The sequence below is a fragment of the Molothrus aeneus genome, chromosome 11 (genome assembly GCF_037042795.1).
Source record: "Molothrus aeneus isolate 106 chromosome 11, BPBGC_Maene_1.0, whole genome shotgun sequence".
In the NCBI taxonomy this organism is placed as follows: domain Eukaryota; kingdom Metazoa; phylum Chordata; class Aves; order Passeriformes; family Icteridae; genus Molothrus; species Molothrus aeneus.
The window spans coordinates 6,299,380-6,325,324 of NC_089656.1; positions in this window are offsets into that span (position 1 = coordinate 6,299,380).

Sequence of the window (25,945 nt, forward strand, 5' to 3'; positions counted from 1 at the left end):
TAGCTATCTTTATGGTTTCCACGGCAGCTGAATGACAGCTCAGGCTGGAAGCAAGCGGCCCCTTTTCACCAAGTAAATTTAGCCTTGGGAAGGATGAACATCTTCTAACTCTTGAGCTGTGATGGTTGATGCCAGTCAGTAAATCAGTCAGATTTTAATTATCGGACACATGACAGGGAGCAGTGACAGGCGGCAGTCCGCTGGAGAGCATTCCTTCAAAGCAGCTTTAAAAACAGAGCAGCACTTGAAGAGGAAAACCAAGTGAACAGAACACAGTCACAGCTGAATTGCAGGACATTAATAGCATGATGGAATTCCCTTCCTAATAATTTTAACTGCTTCTTGGCCACAGCCTTCCAGGCTCAACGCAGCTTTACTGGGAATTTATTTTTTTCTAACCTGCCTTTATACAGACCTGTGGTTTTTAATAGAGTTTCACACAGTTACTTGCATAAGCAGCTGTTTGGTGCAAAGAAAGCAGTGACAGATTTATAATGCAGCAAAACCTGCTAATTGGATAGATGAAATTGCATTTCTGACAGTGGCCCCTCTATGAAAATTGGTAACATACCTCACAATGATTTGCATATGTAAGAACTTGATTATTTATGATATTTTGCCTTTTATGTTGATCCTATGATTAATTCTTGGGTAATTACCTACAAACACCTCCCTGGAAGCCTCTTTAGATAATACGGGCTTGGTGGTTAGTGAAAGGTTATGGGAATTTTACAAAACCTATTTAGACAATTCTCAGGATATTTAGAAACACTTTATAGTTTCAATGTGTATTTGGGGGAAACTGGGGAATTACTAAATATTAGCTAGATTTCTTTTTTTAAGAGCCATTAAGGGAATCAAAGTCATCTTTGGAAAACATCACTGAACTAATAAAAAGCTTAAGAGAAAACAAAATAATTATAATAATAAGATCAACAACAACAAAGCTCTTCAAAATATATACAGAGCTACCTTTGCAAGTGGGCAGCTTGCCATTATTTGTTAATTGCAATACGTGAAAAGGAAACTGAAGTGTGGCCTTAAATTGTTCTGCTGTTTCTCTTGCCCTGCTTTAAGTTCATTTGGGCTCTTGAGAGGAAGGCTCTGCTCAGGCTGGGTCCCATGGGGCACTTGAACCTTTCCCATGCTCCAGCTGCCCTGGCACACCTGGGATAACCTGTCCCCACACACAGACCCACCCAGGGCACCAACAACACAGCCCAAATCCGAGCACAGCTTAGACCCTGCTCAGAGTATGTGGGGGTGTGAAAACAAAACCAGTGTTTGACTTATTCTCAGTGAAGATAAATAATTTTTCAGTGAGTAACCCACAGCCAGATACTCATAGTCCATGCTTTAGGATTGGACCTCTTGTCTTCTATGAAAATAAATCTGTTCTACTGAACCAAAACTCACTCAGCATCTGTTAATGAATCCCTCTTCCCAGTGGGAATCATATTGTGCACTTGAAGTCTGAGTAGTTTTTGATTTTCTAGGTTAGACTTCAAAAACAACTTTAATTTCATTGCTTCTATGGGAAGAGCTTCATAATAGGAATGCAGGTTTTCAATAAGTACATAACTGCTCAGCATTGTTGGAGTTTCTTGGTAATCACCTTCACAAAGCTAAACAGCTTCATTTTTATTATTTGTTTTACAAAAGGAAATCTGTAGATTGTCAAATGTTCAGTTTTCCTTGTTTTGTTTTGTTTTGTTTCTAAAAGAAACAGAGGAAAGGAAAAGTAGCTTTGTGGGTTGTTTTTTTTTTTTTTTTCAATGCCTTTATTTTCCATTCAGGTAATTCAAACATCCTCCCCAGGTGAGAGGAACAGAGGCTCAACCAGTACCAACCCAAAATGGGTTCCTCAAGTGCTGTCAGCTTCCAGTTGCCCATGGTTCTTAGAGTGTGGAACATGCAATTAGTCCTGTTTAAATGACTCATGAGCCAAGGACAAGGATCAGGGCCTGTTGTGAAGGACACTGCCCTGCATATTCTGATAACTCAGCATTCGTGGGTCTGCTGCTTTCCCACCTTTCACTCCAGCTCTGTACCTGTACTCCAGCTGCTCAGCTTCACTGGAAGACAGTCAGAAATACATCAAATACTTCCCAAATGCTGCTTTCCCAGCAGAGCTACTGCTGAAATTGCTGTAGTGACATTTTCTGCCTGAAGATGGGAGGGGATGAGGGTGTGTGTTGGGAAAGGCATCATCCTGCTGATGAGGAATGGGGAGGGACAAGACCTGGGAAGTGTGGCTCACTGTCAGGGTGTTTTTAGGAGAATGGACCGTGCCTCATTTGATTCCATTTGTAAATAAGGATGAATTTGAGGCTGGAATTAGTGAAACCTAGAGCAGAATCTGGACTTTGTGTCAAGATCACTAGAGGATATTCATCTAGTCTGGATGAGTTGCTTCATTATGTTGTTGAGATGTATGAAGCAGGTTATTCAGGTGACTTAAATAGTAAGCTGTAATTTCTACAGAAAACAGAGATTTGTAAGCAGACAGCAATATATGCCAGTGTTTTACTGTGATTATTAAATTCTGCAGGAAATGCACCACATAATCCATACCCTTTGTAGTTTTTTATTTCTGTGTGAACAAGGGGATGTTATGGCTGCAGACAAAGAAAGAAATCATCCAGCACTGAGTTTGATGGAAAAAAAATCCCACCCCCTTTATAAGGCAGCACCTCCTTGCTAGGGGAAAAATAACCCAGATAAAGAAACAGCCCTTTCAGGAAGATGGGAAGGCAATGAAACCACAGAAAGCAGATGAACTGAGATTTTTTGCTAGCATAAGTCACCATAGTCATCACTGAGATGGAATCAAGTAGAGATATTTTTCTGAGAATTTTGCAGATTTCAGAAAAGAAAAGCCAGTGGAACTTAGAGGAGATTCCATATATTATTGGAAGCATATGACATCCAGAAAAGATAGCTTTCTATAAGCAGAATTTAATATTAAGGAAAGTTTGTGTGGATTTCTAAGGTAAACACACTACAGTGAATGGCAAAGTGATATTATTCACTAATACCAGATAAAAGATAAATTATATCATACCAAATATGACAACCAAGTCCTCTCATTACAGGCAGTATTTTCGCAGTTGTATTTTTCTATTCCTGGGGTTTTAGTTGACAGTGAAATATATAATCATATACTTGAGTATTCAAAGAACCTGCTTATGATTTGCTTTTCCTCATCTGTGAAAAGAGAAGGTTTTCTGGGAGTTTTTCTTCTCTTATTGCAGTATTTTGCAGTAGATAAGGAGAGAGAAACATGGGAAATCTAAGATTAAGCCTCCAATTTAAACGATAGTGTGCCTAACTGCCAAAATTAGAACAGAATTTGAGATATCCAGAGAAGGTTTGGTTTAGAAATAGGGTCCAGGAGCAATATCTGCATACAGATTTAGGTCTGAGCCTCTCTCAGATCCCAGTCTCCTCAAATGTGTTCTGGAGAGGGAAGAGGAGGGGGTCACAGTTGCGCTGGGCTGGACTGTTCCCTGCTGCAAAGGGCAGGGTGACAGTCACTGCCCCTGACAGGGGCTGATGCCAGTTATCCTGACCTTGCTCCATTCCGTTGGCCAAAGTGGGCACAAATGTTGCCATTTTAATAAGGATTCGCAGCCACTTTCTATCATGATTGCAAATGCTCAGGGCACCCAGTTAAGGAGGTCAGAGCCCGTGTCTGGTTAACAAAATGTTTCCAGTGGCTGTCACTCAGGTTGTTCATTTCATTGTCTTCCCTTGCATCTCTGCCTCTTAAAAATGTTCTTGGGCTAAATGTTATTAACTAAGTCTAATAACAGCCCTTGAGAGGTAGAAACCCTCTTCACCCACTACAACCATGCAGCTGCTCTTTTAATAGTGAACAAGAAAGCTACTGAGCTGTCCTGAGCAGGAAATAAACACTATCTCAGGCACTTGGAAGGGTAGGTAGACAGAGAAGAGCTGGAGAGTATCCAGAAGGCTGCTGCACAGAGAAAACCACCAGGAACTCTGGTTTACATCTTATCTGAAGGCTTATTCCATTAGCAATAAAGTTCCTCCCTTCATACCATGCTTGGTCATATTGGCCCATAAAAGAAACATGAGACCTCTTGAATCACTCTCCCCATTTCCTGCAGCACCCAAGTGTGTTTTGGAGAGACTCTTTGCAGATGTAGGCTGGCCTCCACACCACTTCAACCTGAATTATTAAAAAGTCTTAAGACATTAAAAATCACCTTGGCAAATCCAAAACCAATCAGGGACTAAACTAGAAATTTCAAGTGTTATTGCCAACCTCCAGTACAACGGTTCAAAATGTGTCTCCTAACTCTGGCTTTATCAAATCAATGACTTTACTCTTTCCAGGATAATCTGCTTGACAGCACTGGGGAGGATGAAGTATCTGTGAGGCTGCATTTAGCTGGGGCAATTTAGCATTTAGCTCAGGCAATGTGAGCTCACATTAGTACTTCTGAGAAATGGACCTGAGCTTTTCTGGTTCTTAACAGGACAAAGACCACCCCTGTTAACCCAGGCAGCAGGGAACTTTTGGGAGGTTTAAATTTAGAGTGTGAACATGTAATTGTGCAGTGGTAACTCCACTTTCCTTTGGTTAGTCTTGTGACAACATCAGATGGTGGAATACCAGGGAAAATTGCTGGAATTGCAGGAGTCTTCTGCCCTCTGCAACCTGCACACAGCCACACTGCAGTGCATGGGGACAAGGTGGTGGCACACCTATAGCAGGAAAATACCCACTCTATTATGTCTAAAAGAGAAGGATTTAAACTTGTCTATTGCTATCATTAAAGCAAAAACTTTGCAGAAGCAAGAGCAATTGTGAGCTGCAGAACTTTCTGTACACCTGAGCATTTAGAATGCTTCCAAGACAGAAATAGGTGCCAGAAGCTGTCTGATATATTTTTGGGTGGCATTAAATTAGTTTCACTAGCAAAAAAAATGATTTGGTAGAGTAAACTATATCCATCAATGGAAAAGAAGTGGTCAGATGGGAGAGTATAATATGACTGGCTTAGGCAAAAGGCCCTTTTTCCCAATTACAATTAATTTCAGTGGACTTGGGCCTACAAGCCCCTGGCCTTGGGCACTTTTCACATCATAACAGTTGTGGGGAGGGAAAATGCAGAGATGAAATGCAGCCATTCAAAACTAGCCCAAAGCTGTTCTAGCAAATAGACAGACTTTTCTCATTTTCATGAAACCATTGAATATATGAATTTCACTGGATTCACTTTCTTGTGCCAAAGAAGTCAACATAGTTCATCCTGGCATGTTCAAAATTGGAAGGATCTGATTGACAGAAGAGGGAGATGGCAGATTCAGAATATTCAAATCTTGCTGTTACACAGTTCACTGCAATACAAAAGATACACACACAAAGAAATACTGCTGACAGTCCATCCATTGCAGTGTGCCATATACACTTTACATTCCCTCTAAAATATTTTTGTGGCTTCCTGTTTTATTGCCTCATAATTATCTTTTAAACTTCATATTATATTTTCATATTTTGAACTAGATTCCTCATGGGTCATTCTTTAAATTTAGAGCCATGCAGTGCTTTTCTTCTTTTAGGGAAGATATCTAACTATATTTTCTCTTCCAGAAAAGGTCTCTCTCAATAAGTTTTAACTTTTTGGACTGTGTCCAATAATACAACTTACCTCAAATCAAGGGTGTTTCTTGAGAAAATGTGGTATTTTAACTTGGAACCAACAGGAAGCAAACATATGAAACCCCAATAAAGAGTGTTTGACTAATCCCAGACTTAAATATTGCACTGAAGCGTGGTATACAGATATCCAAATTATCCTTAAGCAAACTGGGTCATTTTAAGGGAGGAGTCATCCCCTGCCCATGGGGATGTGATTCTTCATACATGTGCTCTACCCTATTTTCTACAGAATAAATGCCCTAAGATTTGCCAAAATCCAGAGAATGGGCTGAGCCCTGAAAAAACAGCCAAGTTTTTTGTGAGGCTAAACAAAGCAGTGCCATTTGAGGTGAGAGAGGTGCTCAGTGTGCCCCTGTGACAGTGTGGGGCTGGAAAACCCCACAGCCCCTCACAGAGCTCCTGTCTCTGTAGGGACCCTTCTCCCATGCAGCTCAGTCTGCAGCTCAGGGAGGAGCAGGGTAAACCTCTGGCTCCTGTTTGTTCTCTCCTGCTCCTCCCCAGTGCATCTGCTCAGGGAGTGTTTTGCTGTGAAGGTTTTTAATAATAAATAGGTACAATGCTGTGTCTTTCTGTCAGAGAGGGCCAAGCCAAAGGCAATGCCTTGCACTTATTGCAGAGATTGGTGTTGACCCCCAGCTGCTGGGGGGTTTCAGTCAGGGCCCCTTCCTGTGGAAAGCTGGTGGGAATAGCCTATGCTTCTCTTCTTTATGCAGGACACATGGTCAACTTCCCTGGATGCTCCCCTGAGGGGGAAGCCCTGACCCACCCATGGAGACCAGCCCTTAGAGCAGGACAGCTGGGAGATGAACAGATCCTCCACACTCCTGACAATGCCTGGGAAAACTTCAGGTAGGATTCTGGCAGAGAGCTGAATGTGAAATCAGGAATGAATTCCCATTCCACGACATGCAGACAAGCAAACAGCTGGGAAATTTCTAGATTTCTGTTAAATCACAAGATCTGTTTGTTGTGGACAAGAAATATATATATATATATATATATATACACACACACACACACACACACACATATATATATTTAGGGTTTGTTTTTTTTTTACTCCAGGGGAATGAGAAACAAATTCCACCCCAATGCAGGCAGTGCAGGCAATCTAAGCATTAGGAGAACACGTGCCATGTAGTCCTTTGATGCTGCCCTCAGCTGACCACACACATTTCCCTAAAAGGGGAAGCCATGGTTGGTAAAGGTTTCAGGTAAGTTATGAAGTTAGTCTCCATTCCTGCATTTCTTAGCTCTGAGGCACTCCCCAGGTAACTTGAGTCCCAGCAGTGTGAGGCCTCAAAGCTCAGCCCAGCAGATGATGAATGAATGGTGCCTGGACGCTGGCTTGGTAAGGAAAGCAGGTGAGCCCTGTCTGGGCCTGAGTTCAGCCAGAACACTTCAAACAGGGCCAGCCAATACATCTTCTCATCTCCTGCTCTGTTTGCCATTAGGCAATCCTTCCTAGGCTTTCCTGTGTTCTGCACAGTCGTCCATTTGAGCTGCCATTCTCTTTGGCAAGCTGCAGGATTTTCAAATGCAGGTTGCAGCAGGTATTTCCCAAAGCACACAGTGCACTCAGTTCTGGGAACCCTTTGTAGCGTGTACTCTACTAAGGTCTAGCAGCTCTGGTTTGCCATTTCAAGCTTATGATTAAACATTTTATCTTAAGCCATCAAAAAAGCCCTCCTTACAAGACTAAATAGAACACTTCACATGAAACCTTTCCTATGAAAAGGAGGTTTCTGGATATGAGATATTCAGTAATTAATGCAGCTTGATAGAATCTATAAATGTACACTGTAGCAATGCTATTTGCTTTAAGTACTACTTTAAGCAGAAAAAGGCGATGAATCCCCCTTCCAGTGTCTGATTTTATGTTTAAGAGCTAATGAACTGAATTCTTCGTAAACATTGGCAAAAGATGCAAATGAACAGGCAGATTCTCCAAATGCAAAGGGACACATGAGAAAGAGCTAATTTCACACAATTGACACTCTAACCTTTTTGGATCAGTGGAATTAGAGGCTGATTAATCTGCCATGATTAGCATTTATTGAAGATTTTGACACTGCTGCATTGTTTTTCTTTTCCTTTTCTTTTGTGTCTCTGAGAGTTAACAGTTTATAATACATTTAACTACCAGTCCATCACCCTGACAGGGTCATAGCTTTCCTTTATGGACTTTTAAAATTAATAACAGACAGTTCTATTTTGACATGCCCTTGCTTCTGCTGCAGAACTCGGCTGTTTAATTGTAGAGCTGGCCTCTTGTGGCCAAATGCTCCCAATGTTTAGCAAGGGCTGAAAATATGGATGTTAGGAGAAAAACTGGCAGATGGCTGACAAGGCATTTTTACTCATAACACACCAGTAAAACTTTAACTCAGAAGATTTAGTGCTAGAGCTTTGCAGTCAGCAAGCTGCAGCCATATGCAGATTTTTTTTTTTCGAACTTCTAAACTGATGGTTTTGCAAAGTGTGCATAAGCAGCCTTTATTGATTATGATGTTAAAAATTGAAAGCGTCAGTATCATTTAGCTTGAGACACTTTTAAAGAAAAAATGAACATTCGTTTTCATTATGAATTCCTGATAGGCCAGACACTAGTAAGGTCTATGATCTTTATTTTTTAGAACTAAGGCAGAGAACACTCTTGCTGGGCTTTATTTTTTTTTGTGGGTTTTTTGTTTGATTTTTTTTTTTTCCTAAAAGAAATGCTGTATATATGAATCAAACAGCACCTAACATATATACAGTAACTGTTGGTTCTTCCACATTCATAGACTCCAGATGATGTCCCGACCCATGAAAGTGACTTGTTAGCTGGATATAAAATCACAGACACCATAAGCCTGGATGATAGCTTCACAGCCCAACTTTCAGACACAAGTTAGTATTTATAACACTCTCAGTACCTATCTATCACTGCAAAAAGCGTGTTAAATAACTTTAAAGGCCTGACAAACCCACAAAACTAGGAAATGAAGATTTATGGGTGCACAGTCCATGAATTCATTCTATTGTGCCCAGGTGTTACGGCACACACTGCAGTGACATACGCTTGCTTTAGTTAAACTGGGAAGTGATGCAAGTACATTATCACAGGTATCCTGCAGTGGCCAGGCAACACTCCCCACCTTTTTTTCCACTAAATGCAGCCAAATGTTGTGCTTGGTCAGGAAACATGGTATAAAGTAGCTGGTTACTTACATCCTTTCTCTGTGTTTCTGTGCTACAGGACATTAATTCATATATATCAGCTAATTATAAGCATACCTTATACTAAAAAGCCAGAAATACATTTTCCCTAGAAGCTCAGGAAAAAAAAATCATATAGCTTAGAATAAGCTCAGAAAGAACTTAACCAGATAATTTTTAGTGAGGCAAAAAGAAAACAAAAGAAAAATACATGTTTTTCATAGTCCATAGTGAGACAGCTCTCTTTCCTAAACACAGCCTTGGTACAAAAAAAACCCCTTGGTACAAAAAAATATCTCAAATATGAATTTTCTAGTGCAACTGAACCTTGAATTTGTCCGTGTAAAACAACATTTGTAGGTAGAAGAACAATTATGCATCGATATCTGTGTTCAGATGGATGAGCCTGCATTGGATGAGTGGCATGCAGGATGGTGCATTCTTTGCAGACACACCTCTTGCACTGGCCAGGGCAGCACTGCCTCCCCTGACAAAGTTTTACCTGAAATCCCTTTTAGGAAGATGCATTGGAATTGGAATTCCCTTAAACCCTCAAGCACAGTGGTGCAGTTATATCATAAATCAAATTAATTAAACAGTGTTTACATCTATCAGGGCCTCCAAGAGCTCTGACAAATTCTGCTCTGTCTGCAGGTCGGAAGGGAAGCTGGATGGTAGGGACAGCAGCCCCCTCACAGCCACTGCTGCCCAGGGCAGGCCATTGCTAGGGGATCAGCATTTGACATAAGGAGGCTGGAACCACCTCTAAGAACCCCCTCAGGGCAGGCTTTCCTTATTTTCCAGCCTTTCCCTCCTGGTGCAGGCTGCTTCTCCTCGCTCCCTGTACCCTCACACAGCCAGAGAGGGTGTGAGGATGCTCCAGGCACTGAGCATCCCAACCCACCCCTTGCTGCACTTGATGTTCTCATTTCCCAATTGCACTCCCAGTTTCAGTTCTACTGATGCCCTCTGGACGTCAGGCACAGCCATCCCAAACGTCTGCTCCATCTCTGGGTTGGACAGAAATGGTCTCTGCTTGTGTCCTCCAAGAAATAGTGAGGTGAGGAGCCTTATGCAGGCCCCCTCTGCTTCTGCAACAGAGCACTGGGGACCTAAACCTTCCCCAGAGCCTAGGATCTCAAAACAGGATGGTTGTGAGAAGGGTATGGTGCTCTCCTGTCAGGTTTCTGGGAGCCAGTGGATCTATTTGGAGCCCTCCCAGTCTCCACACACCTCCAATGCCCCAAGGAGAAAAAAGGGGCTCTGTGTGCCAAGGGGGAGCTGAGGTTCAACCTTGTAGCTGGAGGCTGTTGTGAGAAGGGTGGGAGAAAGTAAGGTTATGTGGAAGGAAGGGATTCATTGTGTAAAACAGCCAGGAAAACCAAAGGAAAACCTTCTTTGTGAGATACTGGAACAAAATGGGGACAGTGCTTTGAAAACCCTTTGGGTTGCAGCAGCAGTGCTGATAGCATCAGCAGGTCACCTGACTCTGTAATTTCATGTTACCAATTACTGCAGTCGAATTGATTACATGATCTAAATCCATGTGTATTACCTGAGCGTGTGGCCCCTGGTGTTTTGAACACTTATGCATAAAGATTGCTATAATTCTTGTTAATAGTCATTGCAGTTCATCTATCGCTCATCTATAATCTCTTGAAGATATAATAGGAATAATTACCATGAGGCACAATGGGGAAACAGAGTCTAACACCCTGGCTGAGGCTGAATCACACCAGAGCCTGCATTAGTCAAGCTTTGACTGAGGAATGCCTGAAAATTTTCCAGTGAGTCAAACCTGCTGAAAACCTGGCTGAGTTCCCTTCCTTGTGAAAACTTTCCAAAGATTTGCCCTGCTTTTTGCCATGGAGTTTTTTCCTCTGAGGAAGATACTGCAAGGGCAGGAGTTCATTTTGCCAAATAAATATTATCCAATACTGGGGAACTATTGGCATTTCTGAACCTAGAGGAAAAAAAAAAATCTGTTTAATACTAGGAGTCAGGATTTCTTGCTCCCTTAGTGCCTTGCCAGCTCCAGGCTGTGCCAAAGCCACTATTGCCAAGGGGATAATGAGGTAATGTGCCTGGGCAATACAATTCTGCCTTTCTGGCTTGTGGCCTGAGAAAGAAGATGGCACACACCTAAGTTCATATGAAAAGGCAGTGTGGGACCTTTCAGGAGGCTTTCCACAGTAAAAATACTGTATCAGATTAAGAAAAAAAAAAGACCCAGGAATTAAAATGTCCTTTAGCTGCTTATAAACTGAAAAGAAACTCCAGTTGTGGAACACTGGGCCATGCCTAATCCAAAGTCTGCATTAACTAATGCTTGTTGGATGTTGAATTACAACAGAAAGCCTATGTTAATGCATGTGAGAGCCACATGAATATCAAACAAATTCATTACGATCAGTGCTATTACAGTGAATACCAAATGAGTTCGTAATGATGGAACAATGAAACTCTTACTGATAGATTTTATTTCTGCAACAAATCCTCTGTATAAGGGTCCACTCCTGGAGTATTAATTCTAATATTAGACTGCATCTGAATATTAGCATCATCAGATAAATTATACCTTTCAATATTCTGAACTATATGGTTCAACCTTTTTTTTTCCCATCAATACATATTTTTTTTTAATCTCAATTTGTCCTTAAAGTTTGATGACTATTGTAAAGGGGTAACACTTTATTTTAAGTATCCAATCATTAGGAATTCATTTAGTATTCATTGCAATAACACTAATACAATAGAATCGAATGAATAAGGAATTCATTTAGAGTTCATATAGATGTGATACCTACTTTTTTAGAAGAGTTCCACTCTAATTCAGCATTAGTTTAGCATTGTTTAATGGACACTTTATTTTAAGTGCACTGGTAAGGATGACTTAATTGCTACACTAAGATATTTAGATTTTAAAATCTTTTTTTAACTTAAGGCTTAAGGTATATGGCAAATTCATGAGAATACAATGCAAACATTTCAGACTCATGCATCAGCTTTCTGAAAATGTTTGAAAGAAAATCTGAGCATCCTTTTTTCCCTGATTAGTATTGATATATTTACAGCACATGGTAGTTACAGAGATTGCAATAATTCTTGGATAATACAGTGCATACCTGCTGTTTGAAGAACTGATTTCTGTATTGAAACCTAAAGCACAAATTATTTTTTTTTTCATTATCAGGAAGGACTCTGAACGTATAAATTGCAACTGCAGGAACAAAGACAAGTCAAGCCTTGCTTCAGATTCTGCTCTTCAAAATCAGAAAAGAGCTGCATCAATGTTCAACTCTGCCATACGGGGCAAGTAAATGGAAGATATGCCCCTATTCAGCAAGGGCACACCTTGGAGATAACCTCTCCTTCCTCTTTAAATTCCTGCCTTCCAGCCATTAGTGATGGGTACCAGCAAACTGCAGCCACATCACTGAATCTGACAAAGTTGCTCTCAACCCAGAGGGATTAGGATGATTTGCCTATAATTTCTGGACTTCAACAAACACACAAATGCATTTATGAAGTACCGACTATCCTTTCAGCTAACTCTTCATTAAAATGTATTTAGATGTCCTTCAAAAGAAAAAAAATATCATCTTACAGTGAAACTCAAACTGGCTGATTCCCAGGCTTACAGTTACTTTCCTATCAAGAATTAATGCAATATCATGCACACACCATTACTGAAAAATTCTACGCTGTTTTTTGCCAAGTGTTCCTATATAACAGTTTTATCACAAGTCTGACAGCCGCCATAAAAATTCCAGGCATTCTATATCAACAGCCCTCTTTGTACTAAGTTATTAAACATTAAATTTTTATTCGTCATTTGTATTCTGTTATGCAAAATAAGCTCCTTGATAAGATGTGTCTTCTTAATTGGGCCCTTGATGCTTCTTGGATCGGAGTTGTCAGATTAGCTGGAAGAAGAGGCTCTGCATTGAGCCAGCTCGCTACCAGGAGACCAATAGCTTTGTAACAACGATATTAAGTTAGAGGGGCCAAATGGAGGGCAGCACTAGGCTCAGGTGAGACTCTACATCTGTGCATGTCTTATGCTCAGGCACTTTTCTCATAGCATCAGCAGGGCTGATGGAAATAGATTTGTTTGTTGTTTACAGCATGCAGCTGTGGATGCTGCTGCATGGGAGTTGTATAAGATTGAAGCAAATTTGTACTGAGACTAAAATATTGAGCTTTTCTCCAGTCAGCAGTCTCTGGAATCTTATTGTTGAAAACTTTATCTAGTTGTAACCCTCCCCAGGGTGATTTTGGTTTGCAGCTGCCCTGCTCTCTCTCACTGCCTGTCCCACACTGCCTTTGCATCAGCCAGCACAGGAGTGGGCTCCTGGTACAGGAGGGAGTGACTGGGCCAAGCAGAATTAATGACAACTGGGTCAAGATTTTTGTACACTGGGTTTTCCAGGAAGCTTTTTTGATTCCCTCAAATCCTTTCGACAGCTGTCATTAGGAGACATCATTATTTTCTTCCCCTTTATCTACAGCCTGAGAAAAGGGCTCAACATTTAGTGTGGTGCTTGGTGGCAAAGCATAAGAAATCTATAAGCACGTGATGGAAAAAAAAGAAAGCCCTCATCAAAATGTAGGATTTATTATTTTCATAAGGTAGACCAATTCCTGACAGAAGTGTAGTGTGTTTCCAGGCTGGTGCTAGAAATTTAATTGATTAAGGCTTCTGATATTTGTTTGACTGAATTCTCTAGTAATTGTGAAAAAAATGACCCCTCATTTCATCAGTTATTGCCTGCATTACAGGCAGGCATGGAGACCTCACCAACATCTGAGCTTTGAGCAGAAGGTGCAGAGCTGCTGCCTCATTAGAGCAGCTGGGCCAGGAGAGTGTGAAGGGAGTCACATTTCCAGTTTGGAGATGGGAAGCAGGGGGTCAGTGGTACGACTGAAGTCACACTCAGAAGCTGCAGCAGAGTGACACAGGAAACTGAAACTTCTCCCATTTCAACCATCAGACCTTCCTCTTGTCATAATTAAAGAAGGTTTATTCAGTATTTACCAAAAGACTACATTTCAGGATGTTGGCTGACCTGCCAGAGCACATTGCTTTGTTTTCCTAAACATTGTAGATCCTTCTGTAATTTTCATCTCGGACTCTAGGTTTTGGGTTTTTTTTTTCAGATTTTTGGCACAAAGAAACCTTAGAAATATTGGCATGCAATATTATGGGGATTTAACAACCTATTGCTGTGAGATTCTTTTGGATTATTATCTAGGAGAGGTTTAGAAATTTTAATATGGGCTTTTTTGTAAGAATTCTTTTAAATGAGTGCAAACCCTTATCCAATGCACTAATGCACATTTTCATTTCAGTATATCTGCTGCTGTTTAGCTTATGGGTAATGCAGAAGAATAGACAGCATTTTCAGCTCTTTTACTAACTTCTCTTTAGCCACAGAGATTTCTTTTCAAGCATTTCACCTTTGCAGGGCATTTGACTGAAGTTTTGATATCCACCTGGAGAAACAATTTCTTTAGAAGCAAGGCGTAGGACTGAGTGCAGTATTGACCCTCCACAGAGCTGTCTGGCTTGGAAAGAAGGCCTCTGCTAATCTCTGTGTGTTTGCTCACACGCCTCCCCACACACGCTGCCTGACTACAAGGCTGTTGTGGATCACTGGGTATTGCAGCAGCAGGACTGAGAATATTAGTTTGCACCTAACATGTTCTGTGTTTTTAGCTGGGACAAGGGTCAAACAGCAGAAGTGTGGAAGGGGAAAAAGGCAGCTGTAACATCCAAAGACATTACAAAGATGTGCCGAGACATCCTTTCTGTTATGTATGCAAACACCTGCTTGCTTGCTTTCAGGCTAAGGACAAGCTGTTCCTCCTAAGAAAACTCACTGCCTGCTTCCTATCCTAAGGCCACACATGCCAGACCTGTGCTCAAAGACCTGTGTTCAAAGTCATTCCAAGGCAACAAAAACACTGAGTGGCAATGGGGAAGATGCAGTTAGTTAAGGCACATGTTCCAGCATCAGCAGTTCACACAAGTCAAGGGTGAGGGAGCAGTCAGTGTTGGCAGTGCCCTCTCCACCTCTACAGACAGCTGCAAAGAGAAGGAGCACAGGAGCACAGGAGGTGTGCATTTGCAGCATGGCTCTGTTATGCATTCAGAGCTTTTTCCCTGAGGCAGGCTGCAGCAGCTCGCTCACCCAGTGCCCCGTGCTCTGCTCAGCACAGCTGGAGCAACCCTGTTGATGCTGGTAGCACTGTTTTCCTAGCTGTGACCTCCACACCTTCTAGGAATAGGAACAGCACGTTGAAGGAGCTTCCATGCCTAATTTCCAGATTTCAAGTGTTGCTCTGCACCCTCTGTGTTCAGAAACTGTGGACACATCCTGCAGCTCATGGGCATGTCGCTTGTGCTTGTCTGCCTGCCCTCCCCTTCCAGCTCCTCCTCGGGGTGAAAGACATGTGGCTTGGGGGGCTGGCAGCTGACTAGGTGGTGTGCAGGGGAGCATTGCTGTGGCCAAGTCACATGCCAAAGGCCACACTCCAGTAGGATGGTGGCAGAGTTAGCCCTGAGCCATTGGTGCAGGACCACCTCGGCTGTCTGAGACTGCACGTTACCTGCCTTCTCTTGGAGTGAGTTCTTTCAGCTGACATTTAGCTTAGAAATATAAGATTCCTTCCTTGACTCAGGAAAGTCTTTCTCCCAGCACTTGAGACAGCTTTTGAGCCTTGTTTATAGAAAATTACAAAGATTTCTAATGGAGGAAGGGGAGAGAGTCTTTAAATTCTGAGGGGAGCCTACTCTTATCTGCAGAATTCAAACCCACTATTTAGCTGACTAGCTAAATAGATACCTTACATTTATAATAATTCTTTCAAGATATACCAGCTAACCCATGTGATTTCAGCAGCCATGGCTCCAGCATCTGGCTGTGTTTTGACGTTTCGAAGATGTAGAGGTATTGTGTGGAATTGCAATGTTTTTGCTCAAACGTCAGTGATAATATTCCTGGCATGCTTAAGCAGTGGATATTCCTGTGCCTAGGTACCTCATTATCTGCAGATGCCATAATGAGAATATGAACGCTGTCAATCACTTTGAGACACTTGTGAAAGCAATAATGTAGGAAAGCTGTCCTTGATTTTCTCTCACTGCTCTGTGTTGGTAGGCTGGGCAAACCATTTGGATGTGAGGAACTTGGACTTTGTTTGGCCTGCTCTTAACAAACTTGGATCTCTCTCAAGCCATGCTCTTTGAATACATCCCAATTCATCTTTTCTTGAGAGGGAAGGACAGGGCCCACAAAAAACTCTCCTGTAGTGTTTCAGACAACTTCTGCCTTTAAGACAGATTGTGGGTGGCTTATAATGGTTCATTGAATGTGCCCATCAATAAATAATTCTTAATTACAGAATTAAAGTTTATGGACTCTCCCTCTCTCTTTACTTCAAGACTGAATAGGCAGCTCAGCTTCAAAGCAGTATAATCATAACTTTCCAACCAAAAAGTAGCTGAAAATCTTGAGGAGAACAGGCTATCCCTGGAAACCACCTTTTCAACCAGAAGGGCTTTTCCCAAGCTAGATGTGTGAAGGTTTTTAATGTGTTATGAAATCCCTACAGATGTAGATACAAAACATCTGCAATAGTTGACAGCTTCACAGATTTATTGAAGTTATTTCTGAAAGGCATATTCTGTAAGCAAACATCTTGCGGTTCCTAATTATCAAAAGGGGAAATAGTTTGACTAGTCTCTCCTTATTTTTTGCTCATTTCAGTTTGACGTCCATAGAATATTGGGTAGATAATATTAATCTTCCTTGACTCTGATGTCTAAAAGTTAGACAATTAAGTCTGAGCTAGTTACCCTTTAAAGTCAGTGGAGTGAAACAGGGCAGTTTGTGCTAAGAGTCTTAGCATTGGTCAAATGAATTGGATTTAAAGTCTCCACTGATGATAAAAAAGATGCAGCTTAGCCGCTAGTGCAGGCTGCATACCTGACTTTACATTCTTAGTGCTGGGGGATATTGATTCCACCCATCACTGGCCAAAACATTGTACCATGCCCTTGTATTTCCCACATCTGGCAGTGCGCCTCCAGAAGCTGAGGTGGCTCTCTGGGGGCACTGGTCAGGGGATCTCTCTCACCCAGTCACGCTGCAAGACAGCCCAGCAAAATCTCCTTTGGCCTCAGCAGTGCCCAGCTGCCCCTGGGAATGTACTGTGTGCTGGGGGTGCAATGATAACTGGGTTAGGCTACATAAAAATCTACATTAGGCCTAAGGAAGATTCTGTTTCCCTGAAGAAAGATCACTGCATCCTTGCCCAAAGTCGCTGAATGGGGTCCCAGCCTTTGGATCTTTCTGCCCTCACAGGATGAGATGAGGGCTGCAGGGTTCTATGGAGTGTGTGCTTCTGCACGACCATTTCCAGAGGTTGCTCATGTGCTCCTCTCCTATCTTTTAATTAGTAAATTAATGAATTCAGTGCTGATTTTGCATTGCCCTTTTGAGTGTTGGAAGGCGTAATAAAGTAATCATGAATGTGTTGGTGGAAGGCTTAAAGTGGCTTAGGATTCACAGATGCTGAGGACGGTACCCGCAGGCGGGAGGTGACACGGCAGGGGGAGGGAGGTGACACACAGGGCAGGGTGGCAGGGCAGAGGTGGTGGCAGGCTCCACTGCTCAGTGAGTACCTGGGCAGCTGCTGGTGGTAGCAGGGCCACCATTGCACCCCCTAGACTGACCCCACCTGAACCATTCTGTTAAGATTTTTTCTGAAAATTAATTGGACTTTTGTTCTGGAGCTACTTGAACTCCTTTGTGTTTTACATCACTCTTGCTGCAAGACTTTTGGGCACAGCTCCTCCCACCCTATCTTTGCATTTAACATAAACATAATTTAGCATAAAGGTGAACTTGGTTTTGTCATTTCATCGAGGCTCTACACTGAAATTCAAACACAGTGTGTGTTTTCACTGAATTCATTTTACCTGTATAATCTCACATTAGAGTGGTATTGCCTTCCAGAGGGTCACTGCAGACTTGCACTGAGATAATTTTTTCATTGCAGGCTTGTGTGATAATAGGATTACCATAGGCATGTTTGGAAATTGTTCTGAGATTGCTGTGAGGATGTCAAGTCTCTATGCAAGGGTTTGCCTCCACTAAGAGTAGCACAAACCAAGGTAGAAATCTTGAGGAATGTAAATGTGTTACAAAAAGAAACACACTTGATGCGTCTTGCTCAGGAAAGGGAACCCTTTGTGTTTCTAGAAGTTTTGCAACAGGCACAAAAGCAAATCAGGAATGCTTGAAAGAAATGAAATATTTATCACAGGTCAGATTTACATATACAGATCAAAGTACAGACACAAAAATGCAAATGGAATAACCATCAGTGTCTATAGAAACAAATGCTGGTATCAATTAAACAGCTGCATGTGGCACTGTGGTTTATCAGAGCAATAATGGGGTCTGTCTGCTGGGGATGGCCAATCAGAATCATAGAATCATTTGGGCTGGAAAAGACCTCCTAGGTCAATGATTCAAACTTTTGACCATCCTCATCTTGTCACCCAGCCCAGAGCACTGAGCGCCACGTCCAGTGGTTCTGTGACGACCTCCAGGGATGGGAACTCCACCACCTACCTGGGCAGCCCCTTCCAATGTTTAACCACCCTTTCCATGAAGAAATTCCTTCTCATGACCAGCCTGGACCTCTCCTGGTGCAGCTGGAGTGCTCTTGCCCTGTTGCTATTTCAAAAATTGCATCGGCTTTTTCAATTCTTAATAAAAATGTCCCATTACCAGCATTACCACTACAATAGTGACTATCCTGGTATATATCCAGTCATCTATGATTTCTTGTTTGAAATGCTGTTAACTATTATATGCAGAAGTTCTGATCAAATAGAAAGTGAATGAGCCCATAAAATTAATGTCATGGAAATAAAGAATTATTACAGTGTACTCAAATTTTAAACAAGTAGTGGGAAGTATTTAATTTCTGCTTATCATTTTTGATGCTGTTCTTAAGGCCTATTTAATTAAAGAAAAGATTGTGGCTCCTTTTGGGAAAATAAAATAACTCCACCCAGAGAGGTGTATTGTATTCTATTCTATTCTAGTTCTGTCAGCTCCTTGCTTTTTTTTCCTTTTGATTACAGGGCATATTTGCAATGTGATGTAGTGTAGCAGTATTATTTAAAATATGGCTATTAAGCTTACCTACCATTCTGAAAGCTAGGCAAAGCTCAGATCATCCTGCATGTGTCCCCATCCAAACCTTAGCAGTGACAGATTAGCTTAGCAAAGGGCCTTGCCTGGCCGTCCCAGCTGGCTTCTGCACTCATTTCAAAAATACGTTTTCATCAAAAGCTCTTCAGCTGACAGCTGAGTTGGGGGGCAAATAAAACAGTAGAACTCCTGGCAATTTAATTTTTCAATGAAAGCTTTGAGAAAAAAAAAAAAAAGTTCATTGTTAAATCTGCTCATCTTCAGCATTATTTTCTGAGTAACTCTTAAGGGTACCTCTATCTTTTACTACCAATTCCAGCTCAGAAACCAGCAATATTTCAGAGAGCTCAAAGGAATTTCAGCTGGCCCTGAGGAGACTGCAATCTACACATGGTTAAAGTGGGTCACCACAGCATGAGAGACATCTGGGCTGTCCCCACATGAGGATGGTGAGTTGGTGTCTGGAACAGGGGGACAAGAGCTCAGAGCTGCAGGTACTTTAAACCAGTGATGACAAGGGCTGCAGTCAGTGAATCATGGAATAATTTAGATTGGCTTGGACCTCTGGATATCACCTGCTCCAACCTCTTGCACAAAGCTGTGTTAAACTTGTAAAATAGCTTCATCACTTTATGAATTATCTGATCTAATTTCAAAATTATCTTGCCTGTCATTCAAGGGCATAAATGCACCTTTGAAAATGAATTCTCATACTCATTTTGCAGCGGGGTAAGTTGAGGTAACCCCCTGCAGAGCTGCTGAGACAGACCCACAGATTTCCCCCATCTTGCAGCTGTGTGCTTTCCTGCTAGGCTTGTTGCCTGTCTGCAGGACAATTGGCCATTATTTACATGGAGGCACAAGATCCTTGCAATAAAATCCCCATCCAAGCATCAAAGCAGTTATCAGTGTGGTCTCATTTCTTCTCTTGGTATCATTCAGAGTTTTACACATGTTTCCCATGGGCAGAATTTGACCCTTCCTGCAGAAATTAGAAGAGGTTAGTTATTAAAGCAACGTGGTTTGAAATTGTCTTGGTAGTTGCTAAGCACATCTGTGATTATGTCAATTTAGGTTTGCCTAAAAATATAAAGCTTTCAGTGATATGTTAGAAGCAAGGAAAAATAATGCTTTTATGTGTTAATGACATATTCTGGACAACCAAAACAACAATAAAAGAAAACCTGCATGGGGTTATGTTCTGGTCTCCCTTTTATTTTGCAGCTCTGCATATACTGGATTGAGGTCTACAGTTGCTGACCACTCCTTTGATTATCTCACTGTAGCACATAATGCTTTGTACCCAGAGAATGTATTCCAGCAAGCTCCTAAATTGTATTTGGACAAAGAATAATTGAACACTGGACAGAATAACAAATGCTATGGTCAAGTTTGCTTCATGGGTTTATCGTGTTGTATTAACATGATAGAAATATGAATACTTAAATCTTATCTCAGGTATAGTTTATAACTGCATTAATCATTTACCGTATTATATATTTTTCATGTCACTAAGATTGTGAGGAAAAGATTCAATTTTCCCAGTGCAGTCAGTTGAATGTGGTTTAGATAAGTTAAAGGCATTGCATTAAACTGTTTCAACATGGCTTTCTCTTATAGAACCTATAAAAGGTTGGGGAACATATATCAAACAGTAATAACTTATATTTTACTTTTTTTCTTAAAGTCATATAGCAGTGCATTTTCCATTTTCATTAAAATCAGATAAATGAAGTTACTAAGTTTGCCACTTACAGGTAATTGCATTCAAATTGATACAGGAATTTTTACCTCCTATATTTGCTTCAAATTGTTAAGGGGAAATGCTGTCCTATCAATTAAAGTAGCAGTTTGATAGACACTGAAATTATCCAGAAATATCATAAAGAGCAACAACAAATGCCCCCAATATACCCAACAGTGAGTGTTTCACTTTCCTTATATTTACTGGTGATGGGGAGTATGAACCTTCCAAATGAGAGAGTGGCTCACCAGCACACATCTCTGAGACTTCAGCACACCACAGAGCACTGCCATTTTACCCCACATAAAATAGGAGTAGGAACCAGCATGTGCATCATGCACTGCTGGCTGCCTTTTCTAGATCATTATGTGAACATTGCACATTCATTGTCCATGAATTTCTATGTCTGTTCTAATGTGCAGGAGAGATCCTGATTCACTGCCTCAAAATCAAGGGGTGGCCAAAGGAGGAAGAGGGGATGAGGAGGTGAGGGATGCTGGGGAGCCTAGGTTGTGGCCATGGCACTGAAATACTGGGACTCGACATGAATTCGTGGCATTTTAGCAAACTTTCACAACTGCTCATGGGTGTGCTTTGGGAAGGCCCATTTAACACCAAAAAAGAGGACAATTACACTGCTCTAGCTGTCGTGCTTTGCCATCATTCATTATTATTGCTTTTCAAAAGTTTTGTGCCTGGGAAACCAGTTGAAATACAAGGATCCTTATGCTTCTTTTGCTCCAAAACTCCCTGCAATAATTTGTATCTATCTGATGCATTTCAGCATCACACTCTGTTTGCTTTATGACTGTAAAAATAAAAAACATATTTTAAATATATTGTACAATAATAACAACTTATTTTCTGGTCAGATTTTTCCTGCTTGAGATCAACTGAAAAAATCTTCAAAAAGTTGCCCAATATGGAAGGTTTCCTGCTATGGAGGATTTATGTGCCTGGTCTGTAAGTGGTGAGTGAAGTGTTTGCCAGCTCTCAATTAGTATTTTCTGTGTCATTACTGGATTTTTAGAGGGCTTTCCTTAAACTGCTTTGAATTACAGTGTCACAGAATGCTAAATCAATTACATATGTGTCCTTGTAGCTACCCCATAAGGATACCTGCCATGATTTTTTAATGGTGCTTTTAGACTTCTTGTTTACTTCCATGAAGTAAAGTAAAGGTCATAACACAGTGCAACTTATTTCTTAAAGTTTAGAAAAAAATCAAAACAGCAGGCCATAGAATAGAAAGGTGAGATTCAAAGACACAAATCACTTCACAGTCACAAAAATTGCCAAAAAATAGCAGCTTGCAGCTGTGCACAGCAGGGACAAAAAACATTAAACACATGTTAAATAACAAATAGGAGACTTAAATATAGCTAAAAGTGGACCTTATTCTGAATAAATCATGTAAACTGCATCTTAATGGTTCTAAGGAATGTAATGGATCATGTGAAATATGCTAAATTTATATTGTTAAAAAATCAATAGTAAACCCCCTCCCTTTTAAAAAAGGGACTATTGAGTCCATGAGTAAATATTTTGTCTTTCATTTTCTTTCTCTATGTACGGCCAGATTTGTGAAATTTCATTTCAGTTAAGGGCAAAGCAGGACTTGCATTCAAAGCAGTTTGGGTTTTGGCTATGAAACTATTTAACATTCTCTTTACAGAGGCTGGACTTTTAATGAAATTGTCCTTTTTCCCTCTCTTCTGTTACAAATGCAAAGAACGTGGATTATGCCATTTTTTTATACCCTCCTGGTAAAGTGTTGGAATTGGTCTCTCCACCAGGCTGCATTCATTTGTGGTGTCTGGGAAAGGGCAGCCATTGCTCACTGGGCACGGCGAGCCTCATCCCATCCTTCCTCCTGCCGCGCAGGGAGCGAGGGAGAGAGCAGGGCAAAGAAAGGATCTCTTCTCTTTATGAGAAGCATGAAAAATAAATCACCACTTCCAGTATTCAAATCAATCCTGCTGGCAACTATCTTTCCCTTGAAATGTTTGTTGCCTCCTATTTCTGCCTCCTGAATATTTCCAAGCCTTTTTGCTTTCCTTCTGCACCGAGGGTCATGTTTTAGTTTCTCTGCATAGATCCTCCTTGGGATTAATGCACCTTAATGACATCATTGTGTGCCATGATGGGAAGGTCCCCAAGTTTGCTTTTCTTCCCATCTCAGTTGCACTTCTGAACAAATCAGCTCTCAGGCTTTGATGTTTTTTCCTTTAGGGCTATCCTTCTTATAGGCAATATAGCTTACCTATACATTTAGTAACTCTGCAGTCTCTCATTAGCTGCATTTTTGTCATCAATAATAAGTTCCCAAGGAGCCTTAATGCAAGGGGTAACGGATACAGTGTGGAATGGAGCCATTGTTTGATAATGCAATATCTCTCATAACAATGTAAATAAGAGGCTGAATACATTTCAGGGTTCCTTTGTGTTCCACATTATTAGATGGTGCTCTATTTCCAATCTGAATATTCATAATGTGCTCCTAGAGTGCAGCGTCAAAGTAAGCGGCTTTGAGAAAACATTTTTTTTTTTTTAAGTGGAAGAGGAAAAAAAAAAAAAAGAAATGAGGAGTGTTCTAATGAGGAACAGTTGAGTACTATGATTTAACATACTTCTGAGGTTTCTATCAGCCTGGAGCTGTTCTTTCTTGGCTTGTACACAGTGCATTTACATGGAGCTCTGTTTGGATGAGTGCCTTCCAAAGTACTAAATGCTCTAATGTACTGAAAAGCGATAAATATGGAAAATGCACACATGCATACACACAGACACACAGTGCAGATATACATATACACACACCTCCTGGCAGACACACTCACCTGCCCCCATGCAGATGTTTACATCCCCTCCATGGACAGATGGGTGACATTTTAAAGGCAAAAATAATAAAACTGTGCCTAGTTTATTTATTTATTACCTGGCATTGCTTAACACTGAAGTACCATTTAATGCTATGTGCTGCCACCCCTTCAGAATGGAGAAAGGGGAAGAAAGATTAAGGGAGAAAAAAAAAGCCAAACATGGAATCAGACACATGTGAGTGCTGTCACTTCCTCCTTGACCTGTCTGAACCCACTAAACTGGAAAGCAAAGGAGGGTTTAGGTTTAACCAGCACAGGCTGTGTTGTTGGGTATCAGGCACTGTAAATGCAGACAATAAGCTCTGGAAATGTGTCACTGTTTACCAAAGGGCTCTCTGCAGTGACCCCATGAGCTAACGACAGTGTTGGGAGCAGAAATGGTAATTGTGATTTTTATAGCACAGCCTTTGCTAATTCCTCTCAGTTCATTCCAAAAAAAACTTAGACCACAAAAGGAAAAAAAAAGAAAAAGGAGAAATAAAATTGTGAAAACAAAGCTGAATAGGTTAATGAAATGACAATAGAAAAGTGTCCTTAATGGGGATACAATTGCTGCCTGAAATATTTATTACTTACATTTATTTAGATCCTTCACGAAAAAATGTGTCTGTTTTCCTATACTTTGATTTTTGCTCTGAAGTTTCGAGGAGTTTTTGTGCTTTTTCATCTAATATTCCTCCTCTAACTCTCCCAACGTGATTCATTTCTTTAAGATCTTGTTTTATTTTTAAGTCATCAATTACTCAAACTTTGTTGGCCTATCTATTCTCTGCCATCTGGACCCCATACCTTATTTTAAAGCATGTTCAAATAATGACAACCTTCTTTTCTCAATTAATTTATGGGCTGTGGGGACCATTTTTCATTTGTTATCATGCACTTCCATTTGATCTCTCATATCTTTCTTCTGCATCTGCAACCATAGTGTATAAATCTTCCTCTCAAGCATTGTCATGGTGCCCAAGATATATAGGTGTAACTCCCTATTAGTTCCACAAAACTGACCTTAATTTCTAAAAATGGTATCAGATGCGAATAAAGTTTGGTAAGATGATTTGTTTTGATTTACTTTGTACCACTTATCTTGGAGTTTTCTTCCTACTTTTCTTTTATCTAATTTAGACAGTATAGTCTTGCAAGCACAGTTGCATGTTTATCCATTACCTCCCTGCCAATGCTGCTCCTTAGAGAGATGGTGCTGTAAGATTTTGGATGCTAAGAATAATAACATGGCATTTTTCAGTAACCTGTAGTAAGCACGCAATTTCTTTTTGCATTTAAAAATGGTAATTTAGTTTCCAATAAAATACCAGGATTTTGTAGGGCTGATTGAGGTGACATTAGTCTGGTAAAATGAACAGAAACAGACAAATCCAAATAGCTTTCATTTTATTCTGCTGTGTTGACAAATGGTAAGACTTAAAAATCCAATTCTCCCACCGAGCACTTACAAGAAGCTGGTTTGGACTGCTGAAGGGCTGTGGCTCATGAAACAAAAACCTCTTTTTTTGTTATTGTTATGAGGAGGTGGGGGGGGCAAGAGAGAGAGAGTGGAGACAGTGTGTGTGTGTGCGTGTGCATACGTGTGTTTTGTTTTACATAAACAGACTTCAGTCCAAACTAGGGATTGCTAATTAAGCAAAAACCATGACCAGATGTTTATTAACACCTCTCAGGTTCATGGGATTTGGATAGTGTGCAGTTTTCATGGACTAATTTGAGAAGGGAACCACCTTTATTGGAATAATGGCCAATTATAATTGCCTGCTTTGCCTATTTTTCTTTTATCTGGTGTACAGTGGAAAAAAAACCAAGCCTAACCTATCATCCTCATGCCGTTGGTAATAATTCTGCACGTTATTGGGTACATATTATTAATAATAAATACATAATAATGTACAGATGAAAAATTCCTCAGCCATTTACTTTACAGCAACTTTTGTGTGTGTGTGTGTGTGTGTGTGTGTGTGTTGTTATTAGTTTATCACACGCCAACGTTGTTAACCTATTTATATGTAGCCTGCCATGAGGTTTGCCTCTGCCAAAGCAACGATGCGTCACTTTGATGCCAAAAAGCACTGAAACAGGAAGAGTTGCTGTTGGGTCCCAGCATGGTGACTTCATCACAGGCCTCAGCTTCAAACTGTGGAGTAATAAAACTGAATAGCACAATATAAAACTCCATGTTTCATAAGAC